Here is a 13,910-nt window from a genome sequence, read left to right on the forward strand (position 1 = left end):
TCAGGTGCATTTGTTGCTTCCCGTGCGGATGTGCGGTGGATTAATGTGCGTGAGGTTTATACTTAATGTGCGTGAGATTTGTACTCAATGTGCCTGAGATTTGTACTTAATTGCGTCATGTTAATATGCGTGAGTTTTGTACTTAATGTGCCTTAGTATTCTGTTTAATGTGCGTGACATTTGTGCTTAATGTGCCTGAGTATTTCAGAATTACGAGCTCAGAAAGAAGCAGAACAGAAACTCACGCACATTAACGCCCAAGCTTCTTGTTACTTCTTCCTTCAATTTGACCATGGATTCTGGGTTATCAGCTACCTTCAATGCAGTTGAATGTTTATATAAATAACGCATGCACAGTAAAATTTGCACAGCAACAAAATGTGGATTTCTGTTGTATTATTCCCATAATTCTTAACCTCCATAGCTCGCCTCCGCATCATCATCATCAGGGAGGGGGCAAATGGCTACTGGGGATGGGGAAGAAGCTGACATAATATTTTCTGCTGCATTTTACACATTCACGCACATTAAGTACAAATCTCAGGCACATTAAACACAACACTCACGCACATTGAGTACAAATCTCACGCACATTAATCCACCGCACATCCGCACGGGAAGCAACAAATGCACGGGAACCTTTCACTATATATATATATATATATATATATATATATATATATATATATATATATATATATATATTTATTTATTTATTTATTTATATTTAGGGGGCTCCAATTCCCATGAGAACCTGTAATCTAATTTGGACCACTAAAATTAGACAATCCACGGTTATGATCAAATCGTCATAATATACTATAATTAGCACTTATTAAGGGCACGGATTAATTAGGATTGCTACACCGAAAGGCAGTTATTTCAGTCAACGGGCTCTCTAATGAGTTCAATAGACTCATTGAGTAGTATCGTTGGACCAACATGTTTATTTAACCCGTTGATAGACTCGTGACCACTGAGTAGTTTTTGATTATTCACTTGGCACTTGTCATGCGCTCATTTTGCTTTGATCGTGCATTCTTATATCGACTTTAGTTATTCGCTTCGCCCAAGCCGTGCATTCATATTACTTTGACAGTGCAATGTTATGCAAAATATCGTGCATTTCTCTTGTTGTGCATTTCTCTTGTTGTGCATTCACATACAGCACAACATCCTATGATGCACATCCCAATATATATCCGACGATGCACCAAACTAAGCGTACTGATGCACATCTCACCTGCCTACGATGCACAACTCACAACACTGGTTCCACAACTAGTCAACTAACACAACCAAACTATCCAGAACGCATACATATACACCAACATCCACATATATGCAATATTATATATACTCAAAAAAACAAGCGGAAAAAAACAAAAAATACTGATCACTTTTCATATATGGACGATTAAGACGAACACTCGATTGATGATGAAGAAATCGCAACTCCAATCCACAACAGTGATCTAAGAAAATAAAAACAAATCTGGTAACATCTGTTGCAATACCCTTTGAACCTTCCCTTGTGAATACATGTTTACTCTACTGGCTGTACGGTAGAACACGATGTCTTTGAACCGACTGCCGTTTGTGTAGACGATGACATATCTCACATAGGAATCTCCCAACCATGCTCTTGTTCTCACGAGTGTGCCTGTTTTGGTCGTGGGTCACCGTTCCTGGTTCTGCGAGAGTTTCTAAAGAATTGTGCCCAACAATTCTCCTTTGAAGCGACCCTCACTTCTCTCTTACATAGGTGATTCTTTCTCGAGTATCCCGCATACTCAAGAATCATTAAAGCATCAACATGCTAGCCTCGTGCGTGAGTCACTGTTTTAACGAGGAGTGGTAGGGAGTCCGAGACCCCCATAGTGACGCGCACCGTTCCATAATTTAGTTGTCCCATTGAACCTAGGTGCCAGCTAGGTTGGGTATCCACTATAAAACTTTTTAGTCCAAGGGCATTAGACCCATTCCTCGTGTCAACTTCTCCACAACTTCTTTGCCTAACCCTTTGGTCAGTGGATCCGCTATATTGTCTTTTGACTTTACGTAGTCAATCGAGACAACACCAGTTATGAGCAGTTGTCTAATGGTATTATGTCTACGATGCACATGTCTAGACTTACCATTATACATATGACTTTGTACTCTCCCAATTGTGGTTTGACTATCGCAATGCACACATATTGGAGGTACCGGTCTTTCCCAATTAGGAATATCCTATATAAAATGGCGTAGCCATTCAACCTCTTCACAGCCTTTGTCCAAGGCTATCAACTCAGATTCCATCGTGGATCTAGCTATCACAGTTTGCTTAGAAGATTTCCATGCAACGGCTGCACCGGCTAGTGTAAACACGTAGCCACTCGTGGACTTAGAGTCCTTAATATTAGATATCCAGTTCGCGTCGCTATACCCTTCAAGTACAACGGGATATCTCCCGTAGTGCAGTCCAAAGTCACGAGTATACCTCAAGTATCTCATAACCTTTACTATTGCCTTCCAGTGCATAGCACCGGGGTTACTCGTATATCTACTGAGTTTACTCACCGCAAAGGCAATATTCGGCCTAGTACAGCTCATAAGATACATCAAACTACCAATAACCCGAGCATATTCCACTTGTGAAATACCTTCTCCGTGGTTCTTGGTTAGATGAACGTTTGTATCAAACGGTGTTCTAGCCAATTGACCTTCATCCTTGTTAAATTTCTCAAGGATTTTGTCAATATAATGTGATTGGCTCAACACGAGACCATCAGGTCTTCTAATGATTCTAATCCCAAGGATTAAATCAGCCAAACCCATATCCTTCATGTCAAATCTCGCATTTAACATGTTCTTGGTAGACTTGATCATCCGATCATTACTACCAACGATGAGAATATCATCAACATATAAACAAAGAATGATGTAGCCGTTTATCGCTTCCTTAACGTAGACACATTTGTCACTTTCGTTTATTTTAAACCCGTTAGTTAACATCGCATGGTCAAACTTCTCATGCCACTACTTAGGCGCTTGTTTCAAACCATAGAGCGATTTAACCAACTTACACACTTTCATTTCTTGGCCCGGAACCACGAACCCTTCGGGTTGTTCCATATAGATTTCCTCATCTAATTCGTCATTTAGGAAAGCGATTTTAACGTCGATTTGATGAACTTCCAAGTTCCGCAGCACGGCTATTGCAAGAATCATCCTAATGGAGTTTATTCTCGTCACGGGAGAATACGTGTCGAAGTAATCAAGGCCCTCGCGTTGCCTGTAACCCCTGATTACATGCCTAGCCTTATACTTCTCGACGAAACCATCCGGTTTCATCTTCCTCTTAAAGACCCACTGGATCCTAAGGGTTTACTACCCGGAGGAAGATTAACAAGTTCCCAAGTGTGATTCTGTAGGATAGAATCCACTTCACTTTTTATAGCGTCTTTCCACATTGGTCCTTCTGTAGAAGTCACGGCTTCTACATACGTTCGAGGCTCATTCTCTATCAAACAAGATAGAAAATCGGGTTCATTTTCTAATAAACAAGTTAGAGTACCCGAATCGTACTCTAACAAGTAAGTTAGAAAATCAGGACCAAATGATTTTCCAACTCTCGCCCGCTTACTGCGTCTCGGCTCGAGCTCGGGTTCTTTCTCAGATTCCCCACTATCATTATCCATAGTTTCGTCAAATGTCCGTTTTGACGTGCTTGGTCCCTCGTTAGACCTATAAGGAAATATATTTTCAAAGAAATATGCATTCCTTGATTCTATTATCGTGTTCTCATGTACGTCCGGATTATGGGACTCGTGTACTAAGAACCGATAAGCACTACTATTATGTGCATAGCCAATAAAGATACAGTCCACCGTCTTAGGACCTATCTTTATTTTCTTAGGTGTTGACACCAAAAATTTGGCAAGACACCCCCACACTTTCAGGTACTAGTAGGAAGGTTTCCTACCGTTCCACGGCTCATAAGGAGTCTTATCGAGCTTCTTGCGGGGTACCTTATTCAAAAGGTAATTACTTGTCATAATCACCTCACCCCACGCATCTTGAGGTAGGCCCGAACTTATAAGCATCGCATTCATCATGTCTTTCAATGTACGATTCTTTCGTTCGGCAACACCGTTCGATTGAGGTGAGTAAGTTGCAGTACGCTCGTGTATTATACCTACACTCGCACAGAAGTCACCAATAGGTGCTTCGTACTCACCACCTCGATCGCTTCTAACCTTCTTAATTCTCCGATTAAGTTGGTTTTCCACTTCATTCTTATAAAGAATGAATTTATCAACGGCTTCATCTTTGCTCTTAAGCAAATACACATAGCAGTATCGTGTGCTATCGTCGATAAATGTGATAAAATACTTATTACCACATCTCGTTTGTATCGATCTAAAATCGCACAAATGACTATGGATTAATTCTAGTGGTTCAGTTTCCCTTTCAACCGATTTGAATGGTACTTTCGTTAGTTTTGCCTCAACACAAATTTCACACTTGTTATTTGTGTTAATTTGAAAGTTAGGAATATGGTCCATGCTAATTAATCTACGCATAGAATTAAAATTAATATGACCTAGTCTACCATGCCACAAATTGGAAGACTCAAGCAAGTAAACAGAATTAACTTTGCTTTTGTTGATAACAGGAATTACACTGAGCTTAAAAAGCCCGTCAGTTACATATCCTTTACCAACAAACATCCCTAACTTGGACAAAACTACTTTGTCTGACTCGAACACCATGCGAAAGCCATGCTTATTCAACAGAGAGCCAGACACAAGATTCTTCCTCAGCTCAGGAACATACAGCACGTTGTTCAACGTCAGTTCCTTTCCCGGAATCATCTTCAGAACCACCTTGCCCATGCCTTCCACAACAGACTGAGCAGAGTTTCCCATCCACACCTTTTCACCCTCAACGGTCTCAAAGGTGTTGAACATCTCTTGGTTGCAACATAAGTGCCTGGTTGCACCGGTATCAATGAACCACTCACGAGGGTTTGAGCCCACGAGGTTCACCTCGGTCACCATAGCCGAAAGGCTAATCTCGACCTCCTTCTGATTGCTATCTCCAACGACATTGGCTTCTGAACTCTTGTTCTTCTTCCTTGGAGCCTTGTATTCAGATACTCTGTGGCCAGGTTTGCCACAATTGTAGCATTCACCAGGAAACTTGTTCTTGGTAATGCCACATTTCGGACCTAGCTTTCGCTTGTCCTTCTTGTTCCTCTTGGAGCTCTTACCGTGCTCCACAACGCTGGCCTTAGCGCCAACAACGATAGGAACTTTCCTATCATTCGTCCTGTTCCCTTCCTCAATCCTGAGTCGCTGGATTAGGTCTTCCAGGTTCATTTCCTTTCGCTTATGCTTAAGGTAGTTCTTGAAGTCCTTCCAACCTGCAGGCAACAAGTGGATCACAGATCCCACTTGGAAGGCTTCACTTAGCATCATGCCCTCGTCACGGATCTCGTCGAAGATTAATTGCAAATCTTCTACCTGACTTAGCACGGTGTTTGAATCAACCATTTTGAAGTCGAGGAATCGGCCAACCACAAATTTCTTTGAGCCGACATTCTCACTTCGGTATTTATGATCCAAAGCTTCCCACAACGCTTTTGATGTGCTAATCTTTCGATATACATCATATAGCGTGTCACACAATCAGTTCAGGATGTAGTTTCGGCAAAGGAAGTCCGAATCTTTCCAATAGCCAACTGCCATCACAGATTGTGCATCTTGTTCCTTGCCAAGCCGAGAGTTGCTAGGTAGAACAACATCTTTTGTTGCCACCTCTTGAAGTTCGACCCAACACCGGTGAACTTCTCCGGCTTTTCAGCCGATCCACTCGGTACTTAAGGTACCCGAGACATGGAAATATATCTCTCAGTGCTCCCACCATCTTGTGAACCAACGTTTACTGGTGTAGCTTGGGAATTAGCAACATTGTTGCTGTTTCCTCCATTGTTGTCCGCAACAACATTATCCTCCCCATCGATTGGCAGTACGGGATGCTCCATTTTCTTCAAGGAAATTCGGAGAAGACCACCAACAGGAAAACAAGATATAAGGTTTTAAGACTGTTGGAACCGTTGGTGAAAACCAAATAATAATCAAATTAACTAAGATTATTATTTTTTCTGGAAAGTAAGGGAAGGAAAGATGGAGTATTTGGCTAGTGTTTGGTGTTGGGTTTTTGCAAGAGTCAAGCGATCACTCTTTCCTTAAAACCTTATTTGCCACATCCCAAAAGTGCTAGGACTTTGTGGCCTAGGCTTCCCAGGATAAAACTTGCTCCGATTCAATGTTTGAGCGTACAATATATCAATCTCTGTGGTACATTTTTGAGAAAATTCAATAGAATCTAAAAGGCGCACGAATCTTTTAAAGCCAAAAATTTCTAATTAAATAGTTGCAATTCTTGTATGACTAAAGAACTTAACCACTTCAATAGTCTTACTAAGGAATTGGACAATCTCAAGGCAAAAAACAAAAGGTTGAGAGAGGAGTGCACATCAAGAGAAATTTGAGAAGAAAAATTTCGAGAGCTTATTGACATATATGTCTATAACTCCAAGGCTGACCTTGCTAGCAATACAAAATCCTATCTATGGATAGAACCGAATTGGATTTTGTTCCTTCATCTTCTAAGGCGCCACAAAACATAAGGCTCGGTTGTTATATAGTGGACCATGTCAACCATGATTGTCAAATGATTGTAGAAAGATGACCAATCAGTATTGTGTGGACCATGGTCTACACAAGTTGTGTGGACCATATTTTATATATTGTAAAATAATGTACATTCAGTACAAAAATAATGTACATTATATTGAGGGGATGTACATTATTTTTGTACTGAGTGTACATTATATTGTATAATGCACACTCAGTACAAAAATAATGTACTTTTTGTTATGGTCCACACAACACTGTGCGGACCATGGTCCATACAATAATTTGCCAAAGACGACAATTACATGCAAAATGACTTTTTCATAAAGCTAATCGAAAAATCTATTTTGAACAGGTTTTTTTAAATTTTAACATTTTAGAACAATAAACTGTTACATAAAAAACTAATGAATCAAACACTTATATTAGTTGTTTAACCAAATCAAACAGTTAATAATGGTCAAATAAACCAAAATTGACTGATAAGCTAACTATATTATCAAACATGACCTAAAAAATAAAAAACAAAGAAAAATAACATACAAGTTATACATATAGGAATTGTATGAAACTAAGAGAGCAAAAATATAATCCCTTGTTTTCTGTCAACAAAATGTATCAAAATTAACACAGATATGGAGACTCGATCAGATCAATAACAAGCTAAGAATAACTCAAATTCGAAATCATTAATTGGTAAATTAGTGAATTCGATCTCATGCATTTCTAGCAACAACAAAATTCCAAGTTACGTTGATGAATCTCCTTTCGTGTTCATACATTCAACGTAGCTGGCACCAGTAATTCATTGGTGTTTGGCATCTGGTGCTGCAAACCTCATTACAGGTTGCTGTTTTCCATCTGGAATGGCAAAGAGAACAATTGGGTCTGTTATCCTGACAAAGGGAACGTCGCATCTGAAGTAGCCTTTTCTCTCCAACTGCAATATATCACCTCTCTTCAACTCTCTCATGTTTGCATCCCCAAACGCACAAGTCTCCTTTTTTGTGCAGGGGTTGACAACGTCAACGAAATCTTCATTTTCCTCAAGCTGCAAAAGAGCACATGCACTTGTCAAAGTAACAAGGAAACACACTTTTCTCTCAACTAAAACACTGTTTTGAGGCCACTCACCGTGGCTAAGTTACCCATCCCCAAAATAAAAGGCCACATAGATTACAAAAATTCTACACAGTACTGCCATCATCTATACCCAAAGTAAAATCTAGTTCCTCATCTCATTGATAGCTCCAGAAGTTCCCAAAAGGTGGAATCATGTATAGCTTAGCACATGTATTAAGTAGTTGAAATATTCTTTTCCCTACCTACTTGTAGCTTATGAAAATGAAGTCTCTTCTCCCTAACTAGTTCAATAATTTCTTTTGAACTGTTTAGCCATGTACTAGGTTCTGTGTGTTGTTACATGGGGAAGGGTGGATTTACTGATTATTCCTTTGCGTAGAGTATTAATTAATTGGAGCATACTATTTAATTTGAGTATTAACAATGACATAGTTGCGAATAACGTATGTTATAAATCTCAATAGTATTAATTAAAATCAGAATTTCATTATATTAAAAATTATTAGAAATTCAGGTTTCTAGGTGCGAATCTCTACTTTATGCTGTTTATTAGTTGTCACTTTTGTACAGATATATTTTGCGGGGGTGCGGGGTGGGAGGAGATGTTTACGTGGGGTCGATACTATGCCTTAAGTGTATGGAATATGGTTTTGTGCAGATGGATGCACTGCCCCAAGCAGTCCCCACGCGACCCCGGGGTCATACCGTCCAACGGGTTGCACCAGGGTGCGAGGATGCCATTGCTGGCACGGTGCACCACATGCCTGCTCCGAATACCCGCATGGTATGTCCTCTACACTTTTATTTGCATAGAGTATTACGTAATTGAGGCGCGGTACATAATTTGGGTACTAACAATAGCAGAGTTGCAAATAGCGTATGTTATAAATCTCAATAGTATTAATTAAAACCAGATTTACAGAGTGTTAAAAATTATTAGAAATTTAATTTTCTAGTTGTGAATCTCTAGTTTATGTTGTTTATTAGGTGTCACTTCTATACAGATATATTCGACGGGGATGGGGGCCATGAGTAGATGTTTAGGTTGGTGTGATACTATGCCTTAAGTGTATGGAATATGGGTTTGTGTAGATGGATGCGCTGCCCCAGGCAGTCCCCGCGCGACCCCAGTGTCATACCGCCCAAGGAGATGCACCTGGGTGTGAGGTTGCCATTGCTGCCACGGTGCACCACGTGACCGCTCCAAGTACCCGCATGGTATGTCCTCTGCATCTGTATTTGCATAGAGTAGTAGTTAATTGAAGCGTGGTATACAATTTGAGTATTTACAATGGCAGAGTTACAAGTTGCGTATGTTATTAATCTCAATAGTATTAATTCAAATCAGATTTTCATTATTTTAAAAATTATTAGGAATTCATTTATATGGTTGTGAATCTCTAGGTTATGTTGTTTAGTAGTTGTCACTATAGTTTCATACTAAGCCTTATCTGTGTGGAATATGGTTTTGTGCAGATGGATGCACTGCCGCAGGCAGTCCCTACGCGACCCTGGAGTCATACCGTCCGAGGAGAGGCCATTGCTGCCACGGTGCACCACGCGCCGACTCCAAGTACGCACATGGTATGTCCTCTACATCCGTAAATAGTCTGACACTTGGTGTAACCGGGGGTGAGGCACAGTGGTTTTGGCTTTGACATATTCTTGATTATTTGGAAATTGTTTGGTTGTAGGGGTTTCAACAAGAGTTCACGATCGTGGCACAGGATCTACTATCGACAGCTACACGGATTGCAGAAATGATCCGGGAAAATCCAGTCCAGGCTCGGGACTACCCCGATTTCAAAAGGGTTGGCGACGCGGCTAGTTTGTTGAGGAGGGAGACACCGGAGACACTAGAGGGCATGCACCACAGCACTTACACACCAGTTCAGCCACCAACTGCGTCAGTAGGTCACCCGGACGACGCTATGTGGCAAGACACACAGTTTTTAAGGGAGCTGGACCAGGTGGAGGATGCAGCGAAATAGGGGTCAGCAGCTTCCGGGGGTCCGGAGCAAGCAACCATAGAAGAGATGGGGGGGGGGGGGGGGGCGATGCACCGTCTTTTAGTTTAGGGTTGACATAGGAGCTGGCAACCCCAAGAGTCGACAATGGCACGGCAGGGCCATCGGACATACGCACGCCATCTCCGCAGGTATGAACTCTAACAACCGCGTGCACGACTCTACATTTCCATGTTTGTCCGACTTAATAGACGCATGTACCCTTATGCGTAGGTGCAGCGGTGGGAGACTAGGGCAGCGACAACAACGCAGGGCATAGCCTTAGGGCTGAAAGTTTATGTACGTCGCAAGGGCAAGAGGCCCCAAGTGCCCGAAGATGAATCGTTTGGCATGTTTTACAGCACCGCCGATGGGTACCCCAGCATCCCCCTTCCACCGATTTATGTCGTACGGATGTGGTTGTTTTGCTCTCTGCATAGTGATCGGTAAGTCACGTGGGACTCATGCACTAATACCTACGTGGTGGGTGGGGGGGGGGCTAGGGTTGCATTAACCCTAGCCTACGAGTTTGGTGAGCCGACTCACAAAAGCCCGCAAAAAATTAGGCCTGAAAAATTTTGCATGTGCATCCCTTGGAAAATGACTTCCTCCCCTAAAAAAAGGGAAGTCAGTTAAAAAATATTAAATGGATGCATACAATTAATCCTAAAACTCTTCAATTTTTCCCAAATCACTCATCTCTCTTAATAATTGGAACCTAATTAATTGGCCCTGAATCCAATTCACACCTTCTATCATTTTGAACCTTTTCCCATTTATGTTTCTTGTGAGATTCGAACTTCCCATTATCGCCTTCCGTCGTGACCTCAAGTCAGGCAATCAACTACTACATAATGTCCCAGGAATAATGATTCTTTACTTGGTCATTAAGATGGAGGATATATAATTCCTTGTAGGAGCCATCAAAGTATAGGCATTTTAGTCCCTTCTTATAGAAGACATTTAATCTTTTACTTTGATTTCATGCTCATCAGCTCATGATGCGTCTTTACACAAGAGAAACGGAAAACAAGTACATACAACAAGTAAAGAATTATATATATGCTCTGATATAAGACATTTAATCCTTTCCACTTCCTTCTTCTCATTACAAAATTTGGAGAAAATTATATGCTCTTGTTTATTGCTTCTTATGCACTCTATGTATAATACAGATAGAATAAAGTGTCAAAAGAATAAAGTGTGCAAAAATAAAAAATAAAAAAAAAAAACAAAAAAAAAAAAACATAAACATAAAAGCAAAGTGAAAATGATGAGGGAATTGGTGTAAAAATGCATTACCAAGATAAATCAGTTTTGTCTTAATTGCACAAATATATTCCACATTCTCGATCTTCAATTCACAACGGTAGAAAATCATTGAATGAAACCATGCATGAATAAGTAAATAGATACACTCATACACCATGAAACAAATGTATATATTATGATGATGTTAACTCTTTTAAAATTGAGTTTAGAATCCCCAAATTTTTTAGTGCATGCATATTTCGTTTTTGATAGGACTGGTGTTAAGGCCGAAATATGACTAGACTTAGTTGCTCCATATTAGTTAATTTCAACACATCTACACCTCCCATGTTTAGGCCTTCTCCAAGGGAGCGGCATTTGTGACACCAAACGCCAAAATGACGCTGATTTTGGCGCTGCACTCCTCCAACGAAGCACCAAAAGAGGCGCCATTTTGGCGATGATCTACAGTGCATCGTCATATTTGGCGCTGCACGGTAGCTTGACGCCAAAATGGTGTTAATCTTTTTAATTTCTACTTTGACCCTTGTTTTTTTTATTAATTCATTTTGTATCCCTATTTTGTTTTTATGGATTTACATATTTTATTAAATACATAAACATAAAATTTGAATAATTAAAAATAAATTATACCATTTGAAAGATCTCATCAATACGATTAAAACAAGCCTAATATTATATATAGATTAATTAAAAATTAAAATACATAAAACATAATTTTCATAATATTAAACTGAATACATCCGAAATTAAATATATAAAAACATACCTAGAATTAATAGAGAAACACATTATGCACTCCGTAATGTATTGACAGAGCATTTGTGGGAACGATTTGATAATTTTGAAAATTAAATGTAATAGTTGTTATATGTTACGGAGTATATTATTGTGGAATAAAAATATTATTTGCATTACAATTAAATTTTATATTCAAAAAATTAAAGTAAAATTAAAGTTTTAATGTATAAGAAAACAAATTATTTTAGTGTAGAAATAGAATTTGGTGTAATGGGTTGGAGATGAATAAAATTTGGTGTAAGAATATTCTGAGAATATTCTTTTTGGTGCAGAATTTGGTGTAATGGGTTGGAGATGGCCTTAGTGGATTATTGAGCAATAGAGTTCATATTTGGCAATAGGCATCGGACAAATCTCATAATAATTGATTCATGTATCATAATAATTGATTCCAACATGAACCACAAAGGCTTGCTTGAGTTATTGTTCCTTGACCGGCCTAATGGGACCTGCAGCGAGCCCTCGGCGATTGAGAGGAAGCCGTAGCAATCTAAAGAATTCTCCTTTAGAACCCTTCGAGGGAAGCTAACTCCGGGCGGAGGAAGCTTTCCGATCTCTCCCTAAGGCTCGTTGAAGAGGAATAAGTCCTAAAAGCAGTAGCAGTCTTAAGAGTTGAGTTCCTTTCTTTTCTTTACCGTGGCTAGGGATCGTATTTAATCGCCCGAAGGGATTCCTACGGGGAAGTAAGCTCTTCCCTCTGCCCATAGTCCAAAAACGAAGGGCAGGAGGGAAGGGCCTTAGTTCCCCTAAAGAGAGCGGGAAGATCCCCCGACCGGTGCTCACTGCACACAAGGAGCCCCCCTCACTTTGAGGGGTTGCTCCTGCACTGCCGTTGGTGAGACTTGATCCCTAGTCATTCTTCCAAAGTTTCACCTCTATGACCAGTTGAGCTACCCATGCAGGCTTGATTCCAGCATATCATGAATGTATGAAAAATCTTTCTAGCTGACATGTTCAGAAAATCTTACAACATATCATTCAACACATCTATTAAGAGTTAATTTCAGCAATGGTCCTCCGACTATATTGATTTTTCAAAATTAGTCATCGACTTTTAATTTGGACACTTTACGTCCTTTAACTTTCAATTTCTTTCCAATTGAGATCCTTTTGTCAAATCATGATAAATTCGACTTTAAATGAAAGGTTAGAGTAGTCATTTCATTTGCCTAATGTATAATTCTTCGTATTTCTCCATTGTATGTGCGACTTCGGACATCAGATTCACTTAATTGCTTAATCCCTAAATCCACTCGAAGAAACAAAATTCCACTAGGGATTAAGCAATTAAGTGAATCTGATGTCCGAAGTCGCGTATACAATGAATAAAGTGTGCAAAAAAAAAAAAAAAAAAAAAAAAAAAAAAAACATAAACATAAACATAAAAGCAAAGTGAAAATGATGAGGGAATTGGTGTAAAAATGCATTACCAAGAATGAAACCATGCATGGATAAGTAAATAGATGCACAATGAAACAAACGTATATATAACTCAAGCCACAAGTTTTATTTGTAAATTAAAAGAAATATAATTCTTATGTTTATTTTTATTCGGATAAATTTCAATTAAATAGTTTGAATAAAAAGTTTCGAATTACACTTTGGATAAAGTAGGTTGCACCGCCGTCGGGAAGATTAAAACTTAATACGGACGCTTTCTTCTCAACAAACAGCAGTCGTTATATTATAGACAGGTCCAACCCTGGGCAAGTGCAGGCTGGGCCCTTGCCCAGGGCCCATCTCTAGTAAGGGCCCGTATAATATAATACATACTCTGTATATATATTAAAAATTAAAAATTATGTTTATCGATTTATGATTTTCTGAAGTCGAGGAGTCGAGAAGCGGAAGAGACAACCACAGTCTCGCACTCACGCCGCCGAACCAGTGCCCAGGAGTCACGTCTCAGCAACCATCCAAAGCTTCTTAACATTTAAAACTAAAGTAATTTAGTAAACCTACATATTACAATCCTACACGGAAAATCGACAATCTGCTAACCTGGAATAGATAATCGCTGGGCCAATGTCGAGGCTTCGGCTGCTTCTCATAATCGCTAAGC

This window comes from Ipomoea nil, unplaced genomic scaffold (genome assembly GCF_001879475.1).
Source record: "Ipomoea nil cultivar Tokyo-kokei standard unplaced genomic scaffold, Asagao_1.1 scaffold1034, whole genome shotgun sequence".
In the NCBI taxonomy this organism is placed as follows: Eukaryota; Viridiplantae; Streptophyta; class Magnoliopsida; order Solanales; family Convolvulaceae; genus Ipomoea; species Ipomoea nil.